Source organism: Bos indicus, chromosome 24 (genome assembly GCF_029378745.1).
Source record: "Bos indicus isolate NIAB-ARS_2022 breed Sahiwal x Tharparkar chromosome 24, NIAB-ARS_B.indTharparkar_mat_pri_1.0, whole genome shotgun sequence".
Classification (NCBI taxonomy): Eukaryota; Metazoa; Chordata; class Mammalia; order Artiodactyla; family Bovidae; genus Bos; species Bos indicus.
The window spans coordinates 39,055,856-39,071,909 of NC_091783.1; the positions used below are offsets into that span (position 1 = coordinate 39,055,856).

The 16,054-nt window shown below is 43.8% G+C and overlaps 1 pseudogene; it reads left to right on the forward strand.

The window, feature by feature from the left end:
• The first annotated feature begins 14,301 nt into the window (after nt 1-14,301).
• Nucleotides 14,302-14,887, forward strand: LOC109577996 (small ribosomal subunit protein eS7 pseudogene; annotated as a pseudogene).
• The last annotated feature ends 1,167 nt before the right edge of the window (nt 14,888-16,054 follow it).

Consider the following 16,054-nt stretch of genomic DNA (forward strand, 5'->3'; position numbering starts at 1 on the left):
TCCCACCCAACAGATGTATGTTCTTCGATAAGAGCATCCCTGGAGTATTTGTAATGTCAGCTACAAACTGGCCCTTGCCAAGGGTGCTTGTCATCTACTTCCATAAGGATTGGATCATGTGCTGCTGCAGCTGCTGACCTTCAACACCCCCTGAAGGAGTTGAAGGTGGAGAGCAGAAAAGAGTCACTGTGCTCAGTGGGGAACTGGCAGGACAGGTCTTCAGATAGTTAGATGTCCTCAGGAGTTGATTTTATGAGCCCAGTTCTTGTCTCTCCTCCTGTCTAGAAAAGCACTAAAATCCTTCATGGTGACACTATGCCTCAGGACTAGCAAAGTCTTCATGAGACTAACAGAAACCTTCTGGAAAATACGTGCTTGATTGCATGTACTCCCCCTTCACCAAAGTCACATCTATACTGACCTTCCCCCATGCCTCTGTGGAGCAGCTCTCAGAGCTATCTGAGGTGCTGTCTCCCAGGCTGCAGTTCTCATTTTGCCCCAAATAAAACTTAGCTCACAGCTCTCACATTATGCATCTTTTTAGTCGACAGCACATTCTTTAGTGCAGAAGGGGCTGAGTGGCATCTTCTGAGCTGGGACAGTACCCTTCTACAGCTATTTATCTCCAAGATAAGTACAGACACATGTCTAGGCTATCTGGGGAATTCTAATAAGACAAACATTTCTAAAGGCCACTGAAACACTGAAGTGTGCCAAGACCTTGTATATTCTCCTGAGGTTTGATTACAAAGTAAAACATTTGGGATGAGATGGTTACATCCATGCCTTAGACAAAACCATTGGTAGAAAATAAAGTAAAATACCTAAATGTCTAGGTGTTAGCATTTCTTTAACTCTTTCTCTGAATTTATATAATCTAACTGAGTCTGTGTATATGTTTTCCAGTTCTACTAAGAACTAGTATAAAAACATTCCTAAGCTTTTTTTTTCATTACACATAAGCCACTAATCCCTTTAACACTTATCCAGTTTTTTCAAATATCATTACCATATTGAATTCTTAATGCCATACTTCTAAACTACTTCCAGAGCTTTGGAATCACTCACACTGCTTCACACTGCTGCTGCTGCTGCCAAGTCGCTTCAGTCGTGTCCGACTCTATGCGACCCCATAGACGGCAGCCCACCAGGCTCCCCCGTCCCTGGGATTCTCCAGGCAAGAACACTGGAGCGGGTTGCCATTTCCTTCTCCAATGCATGAAAGTGAAAAGTGAAAGTGAAGTCGCTCAGTCGTGTCTGACTCTTAGCGACCCCATGGACTGCAGCCTACCAGGCTCCTCCGTCCATGGGATTTTCTAGGCAAGAGTACTGGAGTGGGGTGCCATTGCCTTCTCCACTGCTTGACACTAATCTCCTTCAAATCATCTTTGTATTTAGCTTCAAATTGTTTCTTCCCAAAGCACCAGTGGGCTTCCCTGATGGCTCAGCAGGTAAAGAATCCGCCTGCAATGCAGGAGACACAGGGACGCAGGTTCGATCCCTGGATCAGGAAGATCCCCTGCAAGAGGAAATGGCAACCCACTTCAGGATCCTTGCCTGGAGAACCCCACAGACAGAGGAGCCTGGTAGGCTCCAGTCCATGAGGTCACAATGGGTTGGACATGACGTGGCAACTAAGCACAGCAAAGCACCAGTGCAATTTTTATTTAAGTATCTTAGTGACGGCATCATTTCTGTTCAACCAGGTAGCCAGCCACCCTGCTTGGCTGCGCATCCAAGGATTCACCTGGAACAGATAAACCTCTAGTTTTGCAGTCTCATCTATCTCCCCCTTTCCACAAAGCTCTGCTCCAGCCCATCAGAAGTACTGCCTTCCCTGAACCAGCTGTGAACTTGGCTCATTCTATGTCTTCTGTCCCTGCTCCTCCTTCAAGATCTGGTAAGTCAGAATCCATCCCTGAGCCCCCTCTCCTGGAAGCACCCAGGGGCATGGGCAGGAGTCAGAACCGGCAGTGTGCATGGACCTCAGACTCTACTTCTCCCAGGGCTGCCCTGACACGCCCCTGTCCTCGGCCCACCTCCTGTAGACTCTGCTGTCTGATTTATCTCCCAGCCTTTTGCCCTTTAACCAGGTGTTCTGGTCCCTCTGACTTTCCTCCTGTCTCTGGTTTAACCTCTGTGCCTCAACTCAGTATCAAAACAATCCTGTCCTCCCGCTCCAGACTTTTGGGTGATTTTTTATTATCTCTTCCTTCCGCTCCTCCTGACTGCCTCCCAGCTACTTCAGCCTGATCCTTTCCCCCACTCCTAGGGAAGAACTACTATGAAATATCAGCCCTCCTCCAGGAACCTCTAGAAACCCCACCCACGGTCCAGCCTGGAAAAGGCCAGCCAGTGGCTCCTGCAGCCCCTTCCTGGCCGTGACTGCCATCTTGTGGACACAGATAGTAACTGCACTGGGGCTGGCCTCAAACACCACCTAAGGACCAAAAGACTTCTCATGACAAACAAGGTACCTTAAATACTGCCTTTCGCACCATGCCTATACTGGGTGTTCCAGGCAAATGAAAGTTCTGTTGTTGTTGTTCCATCACTAAGTTGTGTCTGACTCTGCAACCCTATGCACCACACCAGGCTTCCCTGTCCACTATGTCCCAGAGTTTGCTCAAATTCATGTCCATTGAATCAGTGATGCCATCCAACCATCTCATTCTCTATCATCCCCTTCTCCTGCCCTTCATCTTTCCCAGAATCAAGGTCTTTTCCAATGAATTGGCTCTTTGCATCAGGTGGCCAAAGTATTGGAGCTTCAGCTCCTTCCAATGAATATTCAAGGTTGATTTCCTTTGTGAAATGCAAGTTCCAGGTTTGCTCAAATACTACCCCTGGTAGGGGTATTGGGGTACCAATCTCATAAAACATCTCATATAAAACCCTCTATCCTGCAGAGCACTTAGCACCATGCTTTCTCCTGAGCTCTTACTAAATGTTCTGGAAAATTCCGAATCTGGCTGTTCAAACCACAGCCCTATAATTAACTTGGAGGCGACGTACCTCAACTGCAAATCAAATGCCAGGACACTTTGCCTACCGATAGACTAGATTCCAAAAGGCTATTTTTAGCTTCATGTGTTTTGTGAGAAATTTAAGCTTGCAGTCTCTAGATACAATCCCACTAAATATGAGTGTGGATCAGACCTTTGAAGTTTTAAAATAAGGCAGATTCTCATGTTCCTTGTGAACATACATTCTGTAGACAGCTCTTTTCTCTTTTTTTCATTCTGCTACATTTTCTGTATTTGCCCTTTGTCCTGGAGATTCTGTTTGCCTCCCTGCCCTCCCCACCTTCCACCCACATCATATCTTTCTCTTCCCTGCTCTGTGGCCAGGAGACTGAGCAATGCAGATGAAACCCCCGAGCTCTCTGACTTCCTGTGGAGTTGGGTCCTTGAAAGGAAGAAACACCTTCAGGAAAGCCATGTATTAGTTGGCTGGGGCTGCATAACAGTAAACTGGCTTGACCAACAGAAGTTTAATTTTTCACAAATAGGGAGGCTACAAGTCCCAGATCAACGTGTCAGCAGTGTCTGGCAGGGTTGATGTGTTCTTATCAGGAAAATACCTAGATAGAGATAATAACCAGCCTCTTTCCATATCTCCTGAGCCCCTGTGACTTGTGAATCAGTAGCTTCATGGCCACAGGGGAGAACTAAGCCAGCCTAAAACAGAATAGTCAACTTCTGAGTGAGGCAGTTGACTGTAAGGAAAGAATAATAGTCTGGAAGAATGGAGGAGGATTTGAGAGAGGCAAGAACTTGGGAAAGAAAAGTGTTGGGAATACTATCAACTTGGTTTTTTTGTTGTTTATCAAGGACAAAATATGGATGAGCCGGCAATTCCATTTCTGGGTATTGATCTAAGGGAAATGAAAACACTAACTCAAAAAGCTATCTGGACCCCCATGTGCACTGCAGCGTTATTCACAATAGCCAAGGCATGGAGACAGCCTCGCTGCCCACCAGGGGACGGACGGATGAAAAGGTGGCACACACTCGGGGCTTCCAGGTGGCTCGGAGGTAAGGAATCCGCCTGCCAATGCAGGAGATGCAAGAAACGCACTTTCAGTCACTGGGTCTGGAAGATCCCCCACAGAAGGGGATGGCCACCCATTCCAGTATTCTTTCCTGGAGAACTGCATGGACAGAGGAGCCTTGGCAGGTTACAGTCCACGGGGTCACAGAGTCAGACAGGACTGAGTGACTGAGCACATATACATACATATGCAAGAGAGGTAGACAAACACGACATACATACACACAAACTGAGTGACTATTTCATATGTACATACACATGCTTACATGCACCCATACATATATATGCACATTATACACAATACACACAATCGGTATGTATGTACATATAAACGTTTATATGCATATGTACAATGTATGTGTCAGTTTAGTTCAGTTGCTCAGCCATGTTCCAACTCTTTGCAACCCCATGGACTGCAGCACACCAGGCCTCCCTGTCCATCACCAACTCCCAGAGCTTGCTCAAACTCATGTCCATCGAGTCTGTGATACCCTCCAACCATCTCACCCTCTGTCGTCCCCTTCTCTTCCTGCCTTCAATCTTTCCCAGCATCAGAGTCTTTTCCAATGAGTCAGTGCTTCGCATCAGGTGGCCAAAGTACTGGAGCTTCTATGATGTGACAGGAACTTCGTTAACATTTTTATGTATCAAGGTAGAGGTGGCACACAATATTATGCTAGTTTCAGGTGTGCTGCTGCTGCTAAGTCGCTTCAGTCGTGTCCGACTCTGTGCGACCCATAGACAGCAGCCCACCAGGCTCCCCCGTCCCTGGGATTCTCTAGGCAAGGATACTGGAGTGGGTTGCCATTTCCTTCTCCATCTCCAGCATCAGAATCTTTTCCAATGAGTCAACTCTTCGCATGGGGTGGCCAAAGTACTGGAGTTTCAGCTTTAGCATCATTCCTTCCAAAGAACACCTAGGACTGATCTCCTTCAGAATGGCCTGGTTGGATCTCCTTGCAGTCCAAGGGACTCTCAAGAGTCTTCTCCAACACCACAGTTCTCTTAGTTCCCTTCATATATTTCACCCACCCCCTCACCTTCCTTTCCTCTGATAAGCCCCCTTTTGTTCTCTGTATCTGTTCTCTGGGTCTATTCAGGTTTTGTTTTGCTTGTTTTGTTTTTATAGATTCCACATATAACTGGGATCATACGGTATTTCTCTTTCTCTGATTTACTGCACTTGGCATAATACCCTCTAGATTCATCCATATTGCTTCAAATGGTAAGATTTCGTATTTTTATGGCTGAGTATGAGTGGATACTTTGCTTTCATATCTTGGCGATTGTAAATAGAGCTGCAGTGAACATTGGGGTATAATATCTTTCCAAATTATTGTTTTTGTTTTCTTCAGGTAAATACCTAGAAGTGAAATTACTATATCACATGGCAATTTTATTTTTAATTGTTTTGAGGAACCTCCTTGTGTGGAATAATTTCTCTTGATGCCAAGGAATTTATATTCTAACAAAGATGAAAATCACACCACGATTGCCTGAGCTGATTCCAGTAGTACTTGTCAGAAGGCGAATGATGCAATTCACCATGAGAGTTAAATGGTCTTATTAGTATTTGGGGAAACTAATCATGGGGAAGATAGCTTTGAGGAAAGCAAGAATTAAAGAAAAGCTAGAAGATGAGCATTGTTGTTCAGTCGCTCAGTTGTGTCTGACTCTTTGTGACCCCATGGACTGCAGCACACCAGGCTTCCCTGTCCTTCACCATCTCCCAGAGTTTGCTCAAACTCCTGTCCATAGAGTCAGTGATGCCATCCAATCATCTTATCTGCTGTCATCCCCTTCTCCTCCTGCCTTCAATCTTTGCCAGCATCAGGGTCTTTTCCAGTGAGGCAGCTCTTCACATTAGGTGGCCAAAGTATTGGAGTTCCAGCTTCAGCCTCAGTCCTTCCAATGAATATTCAGGCTTGATTTCTTTTAGGATTGACTGGTTTGATCTCCCTGCTATCCAAGAGACTCTAAGAATCTTCTCCAGCACCACAATTCGAAAGCTCTGATGGTTAGATTCTATTTTCCGAATTAGGCCTCCCCAGGTGTTACATGTCCTCACAAGTGCAGAGGAAGCTTAAAGCATGGTGTCAGGCTCTACCTGGTCAGACTTTATGCTAAAGTGACAGCGTGAACTGCTGACATCAGAGTCATCAACTGACTCGGTCTTGGCACTTCAGGATTCAAAACGAGATAATTCACAGGGATTTCAGTTTAGAGAGTAGTTACAAGCACGTTAGTTACCCCAAAGAGTTGAGGCTCAGCAAGAAATTCAACAAAGCAGAGCTTTGGAACTTAAAGACAGTAGAATAAGACAGTGAAATGGATCGAGAGCAATTTGGCATCTTCCCAAAAAGGAAGAAGGAAATGGGGAAAGAGTGCTAGTTTTTTATTCTACATCATTTGATTTTAAATGGCTCTGAAGCATACCATCCTGTTTGTACAGTTCTGGAAATAGTCAAGGCACTCTTGTGTATCCACCGACACACTTATCCTAACAATATTCTGTCTTCTGCCAGGCATGTCTCAATCATGTCTGCAAGTTATATTATGTGATTTAATCTTTCCAGTAAACCCACAAGGTGCATTCTAATGGAATTCTCACTTTACATGCAAGGAAACTGAGGTTCAGTGAGGTTTGATCATTTGCACAATAATTTTACAGCTAGAAAATGACAGTTGTTGTTTAGTCTCTAAGTCATGTCCAACTCTTTTTCAACCCCATGGACTGTAGTCCACCAGGCTCCTTTGTCCATGGGATTTCCCAGGCAAGAATACTGGAGTGGGTTGCCATTTCTTTCTCCAGGGCATCTTCCCGACCTACGGATCAAACCCATGTCCCCTTTATGGGCAGGCGGTTTCTTTACTGTTGAGCCACCTGGGAAGCCCTAGTCCATCGCAGAGCTGCCATCTAAATTCAACTTCGCTGGCACTAAGTTGTCTACTTATACCATAAAATGGATTATTAACTAGTCATATGCCAGGGCCACCTTCTGGCTGTGCCACTTTAAGGTCTTGATACCTCATCTGTAAACTGGGAAAGCTGCATGCAATTTGCTCTAATATCGCTCTGGCTGTAAAATTATTTGGTGTCTCTTAACAATGGTGCAGGAAGCAGACGACAAGAGCCCCAGGGGGAGATATAATTGTAATTTCAGAATGTGATCACCAGATGACAGCATTGTACTTCAGGCTGACATGGTTCTCAAGGACAGATTTTGCCACCAAGGAACTCCGCCCATGGGCCTGTTAGGAAAAGCAGGATCTTTCTCCTAAAGGCATCTGCTCAGCATAGAATTATCCAGACTGTATACAAGCTGGGGACAAAGCAAGGGCTTCCCTGGTGGCTCAGATGGTAAAGAATCTGCCTGCAATGCAGAAGACCCAGGTTTGATCCCTGGGTTGGGAAGATCCCCTGGAGAAGGGAATGGCTAACCACTCCAGTATTCTTGCCTGGAGAATTCCATGGACAAGAGGCACCTAGAGGGCTAGAGTCCGACAGTACTGAGCCACTAACACTTTCACTTTCAAAGCAGGGCAAATCACTTCCACCCTTTCTCAATCATTTTTAAATAATCTGTGCAAATTTTAAAAGAACACGAAAATAGTCATTCTGGTGAAAAAATCAGAATTTCTTTGACTTCCTCACATTTGCTTACCATTTAAAATTGATTTCCTCTTAATTTATATGGGTTGGCTACAGAAATATTTCTACTTCTTAGGGTCTTTAGAAGCCTTAGTCTGGCATTGATCGAGTGACTGATAAACAACATGCGTTTTGCATCTTTTTTATATTCATGAACAGTCTTTTTCAGAAATGTAATACTTCACAAGGAAAGATGTTGGCTCATTACTTCGAGTTGGAAGTTTCTCCAACCTTATACAGACAAAGCTGTGAAGACACTTCTTACTTGACCTAGATCCTCAAATCTCTCTCTTAAAAGATACAAGACTTCCTGCCTGCTCTGAAACTTCTCTGAACACAGAGAAGAGATCACCCCTTTTACTCGAACACCATGTTTCTTCCTTCCCTAAAACCTCCAGGTCTGGGCACTTTCTCCATCAAAATTAGGATTTCAGACACCCTCTTCCTTGCATTTCAGCCGGGAGCCCTGGGCGACAAGATGGTTCTGACCCAACTGTGCCCACCCACCTGGTTCTCTTTAAGGTGGGCAGGGGCTGCCCATGCACAGTGACCCAGGAGAAACTGACCCAAGATTAATGTTGCCTAAAAACTCCCAACTCACAGACGTCAGTTGTGAACTGCGAGAGTCCTGTAAGCAGAAGGGGAATATAAGGTGGCAGGCACTTTCTCTCACTGCAAAATATTAAGTAACCACACATCAGAGACATGGAACAGACATACAGAGTATCATTAAACAGGGAGGGAAAACTGAACCTCTCAAGAGCCACTGGAGAACAATCGCAAGTTTCATTTCAATGAGGGGTCCCAGGGAAGAGAGAACAGAATGCACAGAAATTGTATAAAGTGCAGGGAGCATCGTTAAAACTCACAAGTGACTGTTGTTTTTGATGCCGGGAGCCGGCATATTGCATATTGAGTGCATATTGCATATTGAGTGCAGCACTTTTCAGGATCTGGAATAGCTCAACCGGAATTCTATCACTGCCAGTAGCCAGCGTGAGGAACTCCACCCATGACAAAGGTCATGAGGAAGGAGGCTTGGCATACGCAAAGGCGGGATCAAGCCTCAGGAGTCTCCCTGGAAATTCTCGAGCAATCTACCCCCAAAACCAGAGTCTGCCTACTTTCTGCTTTGTGCTTTCACCTACACCTCTGACTTTACGGGGGGCTGTCCCCCACTACCTCTCTGAAAAAAGAGTTAGCTTACAGCTCCAGTTAATAATTCCTGGGTGTGACAGTGTTTAACCTACAAACTCCTTTGGAAATCGTCTAGCCTGCCTGAATAGGTTTTTCCGGCCACATGTGATTGTTCAGAGCCTCCCAACTGTGAGAGGCAGGAGATGTCCTAAACTGTCTAAACACAGATTCTTTTGAGTAGTTAAAAGATTGATTAGAAATTGTATTGGTGAAGGGATTTTCACTTGTTGGGCCAATGTTTGCTGCTAAGTTTCCATATCCCTTACCTGCTGTGTCCCTGGCAGTGTATTGATTAATATAATTGGTGTAAATAGTAGCTTTAATGTTTGTAACCTGGGACCCTTGAGTTAATTCTTTTTCTTGTTATAGCCCACCACACCTTTGCGCTGTAGGAATGCAACTTTATCTAATGCTTTTGGAGGGTGGCTCCTGACCAATCACCTTTAGAGAAAAATAAGTTTTCTGAAGAAAAGGTCTTAAAATGTTAACAGGCCTCTGGGCCAGAAGATGATGCAAATCACCTAAGCTTTTGCATATGATAAGTTTGCAGGAAGAAAGCCTGGCTTGCTGCCTGACTCTACCCCTTCCCCCATTATCCTCTATGCATAACTTAAGGTATAAAAACTACTTTGGAAAATAAAGTACGGGCCTTGTTCACCGAAACTTGGTCTCACCATGTCGTTCTTTCTCTTACCTTCTGGCTGAATTATTCAGCCTCTTTTCTACACTGAATTTCCTCACTGAGCTATCCTTATCTCAGCCTCTTTTCTCCACTGAATTTTCCTACTGAGCTATCCTCATTCTATTACTCTTTATATCCTTAATTAACGTTTAATTAAGCAATTGTTTCCTGATCTTCGCCTACACCGTCTCTCCTTCGAATACCCTGGTTCAGCCGGGGCTGGTCCCCGGCAGTTTTTCAGTCGCCAAATTGTATCCAACTCTTTGTGACCCCATAGATTGCAGCATGCCAGTATTCCCTGTCCCTCACCATCTCCTGGAGTTTGCCCAAGTTCATGTCCATTGAATCAGTGGTGCCATTCAGTCAATCTTAGGAAATCAACCCTCAATACTCATTGGAATGACTGATGTTAAAGCTGAAGCTTCAATACTCTGGCCACCTGATGTGAAGAGCCAACTCATTGGAAAAGACTCTGATGCTGGGAAAGACTGAAGGCAGAAGGAGAAGAGGGTGACAGAGAATGAGATGGTTGGATGGCATCACAAGTGACAATGGTCCTTTATTCTTGACATCTCTGGGGTTTCACCCTGAGCTCTAGAAAAATCCATTTATTGGTTGCTAGGAGAGAAGGATGGTTACCCTCTGCATTTCAAAATCCCCTCCAAGCTGCCCTCAATAGGATAGAGGAGGCAGCGAATGAGACCTCAAATTCCCATGACCTCCGCTGGCCTCTTTGCATCTGTCTTTGGCTTGACCTGACCTGAGGATATATACTCATGACCTAGCACATCCATGTTTACTTTATTATTACCTCTTCTCCTGGATTCAAGGATAACACAGCTGTCATGCCATCACCTCATTGTCTGGTTTCCAAAATAGACATCAATATTCACCCTCCTCTACTTTAGGGAGGAAATATCACCTACCCATGAGATCGACATAATTGTCATTTCAAACCGAGACATTAATTGGTTTCAGAAAACATTGGCCCCAAAAATCATAACCAAAGAACACACATCAAATTTATAAAGTAGATCATTCAGTCCCTTAAAACAATTCCTAGCGAACTGCTTGACCACTGGGACAGGCACCACCTAGTCTAAATTGTTTGTGATGCTTAATTGAACACCATAGGCTAATGACTGACTAATTCAGAATTCCTGATACTTCAGACATACAGGGCTCTCATTCACTCATTCATTCATCAAGCTTTCATTCAATATTAATTAAGTGCATGTCTGGCACCTGTCACGGATTGGGGATAGCATCGTGGCGAGCTCAGTGTGCACTCACATGGAGGTGAGAGGCTGCCGTCAGTGCCGTGATAGACACATTCAGGCTGCCCCAAGAGCCCAAGTCCCCAGGAAGGAAGAGGGAGGGGAAGATATGAGGGATTTTTAGGAATCTGAATGGGCTGGAGTTGGCACTTGGGCCTAAAGCTGAGAAGAATATGTTAAGAACAAGTCCTAAATTTGTAGTTCAAGTTCATGTAACAAAGATGAAAGCATAGACTATGGAGAACAGTGTGGGGGTTCCTTAAAAATCTAAAAATAGGGGGAACCCACCCAGAGGCCTGATGAAAGAGAAGGGAAGTAAGCACCCAGTGAGGCCACTGGGCTGGTTTAGGGCCGCGTGAAGAGTGAAGCCTCAGTTTCAGGCGGTCTTTTTGCGGAGCTCCAAGCAGAGCGTGCTTCAACTCGAAGCTCCAGTGGCAGGGAGAGGAGGCTTAGCATTGGGCTCTCCGGCTTGAGATGTGCTCGTATGAGTCTCATGAAATCAGGGATGTCACCTGCCCGTGTCTCTGGGACCAGCGCCTGGCATGAGGCAAGAATACTGAAGCGAGTTGCCATTTCCTTCTCCAGGGGATCTTCCTGACCCAGGGATTGAATCTGCATCTCTGGGGTCTCTTTCATTGGCAGGTGGCTTCTGCACCACCTGGGAATCCTCAAATGAGATGGGTGTAGTCTCTGGGGAGTTTTGAGGAAAAGAATCAGTCACCAAAAGGACCCCTCCAGCTGCTGAATTGAGAAAGACTGGAGGTGGCAGGAATGGCAGCAGGCTCTGAGAGAGAGGCCAACCAAAGGGTGCTGCTGGGAACCGAGGTGAGCGACTGTCTTCTCACTTGAGACACTTTTCTTGGACAATGTGAAGTACTCCGGCTGCCGTGGTTGTAATGGTCATTCATGTGCTAATGTCCCAAGTCTAGTTCTTCCAGCCCAAATCTATCTCCTGAGTCTTAGTCTCACATATCCAAAGATCTACTGGTCATCCCCTCTTTCAGTGGGTCAAGGGTGCCTCAGGCTGCACTTCATTGTCTGAAACATTAGTCTTCTCCTGCGCTCAGTGTATTTCACTACTGAGGTCATGTGGCCACGCCTCTTGCTAAAGGCTCTGTCTTTTAGAGGCCACTGCTAACTTACGTTAGTGGACAAATCTGTGCTGGCCCATGAATGCTCCATAAACACATCGTTATGGTTTTGTTGATCAGATTCTCTGCCCATACTGCTGGCTTGAAGGATTGAACATAGCATAGGTAGGTTTGTTTTGTTTTGTTTTTCAATTGAAGAAATTGTTTTACAGAATTTTGTTTTCTGTCAAACCTCAACATGAATCAGCCATAGGTATGCATATATCCCCTCCCTTCTGAACCTCCCTCCCATATCCCTCCCCATCCCACCCCTCCGGGTTGATGCAGAGCCCCAGTTTGAGTTTCCTGAGACATGCAGCAAGTTCCCCACTGGCTATCTATTTTACACATGGTAATGTAAGTTTCCATGTTACTCTCTCCATAGGTAGGTTTAACTGGGACAGGATGATGGGGTGATGCTTTAGAAGACAGTTCAGGACAGGGTGCCATAGAGGTCAGGTGTTGAATACTCAGAGGATAGAGGATCAGAATTAGAGTGGATTCTTTATATTTTGCAGTTTTGACCAATAGGGGCTTTGACATTGGACAGATAATTCTGACTTTGTCACTTTTGTTACAAATAGTAAACTTACCATGAAGCCAATACACAAGTTAAGGCTCTGTGGATATTATAGAATTTTAAAATGTGAATTCAGTTTTCTTACATCTCTCTTGGGAATATTTTTTGTCTACTCCCTATTATAATTTTAGAATTTAGCATTCATTCTTTTGACTTTAAGCAAAGGAGTTAATTTTGTTCTGAAAAACATTTAGTTGGAAGGGTGTAAAATTCCCTGTTCTGTGATCTTTTTAAAAAACATATAATTTGTGTGTAAAGGAGCTTAAGAAATATCTTCATCTTTTTTTGTCTCTAATAAATGGTTTTTAAAAAGACTTCCCATGTGGTCCAGTGACTGGGACTCCACACTCCAAATGCAGAGGACCTGGGTTCGATCCCTGGTTGGGGAACTAGATCCCACATGTTGCAACTAAGCAACCAAATAAATAAAATAAGAAATACTAAAAAAACAAAACCTAAAAATAGAGCTACCATATGATCTAGCAATCCCACTCCTGGGCATATATCTGGAGAAAACTCTAATTCAAAAAAATACATGCACTCTAGTGTTCATTGCAGCACTATTTACAGTAGCCAAGACAAGTTCAGTTCAGTCATATCCGACTCTTTGTGACCCCATGAATCATAGCATGCCAGGCCTCCCTGTCCATCACCAACTCCTGGAGTCCACCCAAACCCATGTCCATTGAGTTGGTGATGCTATCCAACCATCTCATCCTCTGTCATCCCCTTCTCCTTCTGCCTTCAATCTTTCCCAGCATCAGGGTCTTTTCAAATAAGTCAGCTCTTCACATCAGGTGGCCAAAGTACTGGAGTTTCAGCTTCAACATCAGTCCTTCCAAGGAACACCCAGGACTGATCTCCTTTAGCCAAGACAAGGAAGCACCCTAAATGTCCATTAACAGAGGAATCGATAAAGATGTGGTATATATACACAACAGGTATTATTCAGCCATAAAAAAGGAATGAAATGATGCCATCTGCAGCAACATGGATGGAACTATAGATGATCACACTAAGTTAAATCAGAGAAAGACAAATACCATATGGTATCACTAATATGTGGAATCAAAAAGAAAATGATACAAATGAACTTATTTACAAAACAGAAATAGACTCATAGAAAACAAATTTACAGTTACCAAAAGTGAAAGGGGGATAAATTTGGACTTTGGAATTAGCAGATACAAACCACTGCACATTAAAGAGATAACAAGGACCTACTATATATCTGTATCCAAAATCTTGTAATAACTTATAATGGAACAGAATTTGAAAAAAATATTTACATGTATGTATAACTGAATCAATTTGCTGTAACCTAAAAGTAATATAATATTGTAAAACAATATTGTAAATCAACTATACTTCCATAAAAAAAAGAAAAAAGTGGTGGCATAAAGCATAATATAAAGTTGGCAACATAAATCACCATGATTTTTAAGACGATTTCTAAATCTATTGGTAAACATAGAAATATAGGAGGGGAGTTACTCAAAATGTCAGGGGACTGACTGCTTCCAAGTTAATATTTCTGAAGTTCAGAAATCTTATATAAAGTAAAAAAATAAATAAATTTTTAAAAAATAAATAAAAGATGAGAAAAAAAATAAAATAAAACCTCTCCACTATCAAAAAAAAAAGAAAGAAATCTTAAACTTCAGCTCTTCCTAGGCCTGCTAGTGTTGGCAGTGGCAACAAGTGTTGGCCGCATCTGCAAGGTCGAGGCCATGTTCGGTTCCAGTGCTAAGATCGTGAAGCCCAATGGTGAGAAGCCGGATGAGTTTGAGTCCAGCATCTCCTAGGCCCTCCTGGAGCTGGAGATGAACTCAGCCCGCAAGGCCCAGCTGTGGGAGCTGAACATCATGGCCGCCAAGGAAACTGAAGTTTGCGGTAGCTGGAAAGCTATCATCATCTTTGTTCCCGTTCCGCAACTGAAGTCTTTCCAGAAAATCCAGGTGCAGCTCATGTGTGAGCTGGAGAGGAAGTTCAGTAGAAAGCATGTCGTCTTCATTGTTCAGAGGAGAATTCTGCCTAAGCCAACTTGAATAAGCCTTATGAAAAATAAGCAAAAACATCCCAGGAGCCGCACCCTGACCACTGCGCATGACGCCATCCTGGAGGACTTGGTTTTCCCAAGTGAGATTGTGGGCAAGAGAATCTACAAGAAGTTAGACAGTAGCCTACTCATAAAGGTCCATTTGGATAAAGCACAGCCGAACAACATGGAACCCAAGGTTGAAATACTTTCTGGTGTCTTATAAGAAGCTCACGGGCAAGGATGTTAGTTTTGAATTCACAGAGTTTCAGTTGTAAACAGAAATGACTAAATAAAATATTATTCACGATTAAAAAAAGAGAAATCTTAACTTCATAGTAACAATATTTTTGGAAGACACTTTAGCCCATAAGGCAACAGTACCCAAAAAAGGGATGCAGATTACAGTAAGGATTAAGGAATATTTACAAAGTCTACTGTTTCAGTTCAGTTCAGTTCAGTCGCTCAGTCGTGTCTGACTCTTTGCGACCCCGTGAATCGTGGCACGCCAGGCTTCCCTGTCCATCACCAACTCCCAGAGTTTATTCAATCTCATGTCCATCGAGTCGGTGATGCCATCCAGCCATCTCATCCTCTGTCATCCCCTTCTCCTCCTGCCCCCAATCCCTCCCAGCATCAGGGTCTTTTCCAATGAGTCAACTCTTTGCATGAGGTGGAAGAATGTATTGAGCATCCGTAATCAATTCATATAAATTAAAACTACTTGGTTTTATCTGCAAGTGAGAAGACATAATGTTGCAAATATCTAATACCATAAATGCACTGAATTTTTGCACACACACACACACAAAATCAAAACTCACATTATGTATTGCATTTTAAAAGTCAGAGAAAACTGTGGAATATATACAGAGATTTTGCATTTCTGGACATCATTACTGACTGGTGGGTAGGAGGGTGACAATAATCACTCACCATCAGAAGTGATCCTCGTTAATATCCCTCAGTATCCTCTGCTTGCTCTGGCTTCATCTTTCTTTCCAAATTGTGCTTGTCTCTCCACCTGGAATATCTCCTGCTCTAGAGTAAATGCCCTTTGTTCCATGTAATTTACAAGATTTTCATAACATCGAACAACATCTGACAAGGTTGTGTTTCATGTGTCTGTTACAAACCCCAGCCCGCTGTCTGGATCATGGAGCTCAGACCACTGAGACACAGCCCCTTGTATCTTGGCAAATCACACCCTTGTGCCCTGAAGCAGACTGCTGTTTCATTCCTGTGGTGGTGTGATGCCAAAATGGATAATCATAATAACAGAACTCTTTCAGAACTACCCCAGTGTTTGGATATCTTTGGTGTTTATCCTCTTAAAAAAAAAATAAAACTTCTTTCAGGCAACACGTGTTTTATTGAGAGCATGTGAACAACGGTCGCTGTACTCAAGGAGCGCACAGTCTCTTGGAAAAGATGAGATGAATGCA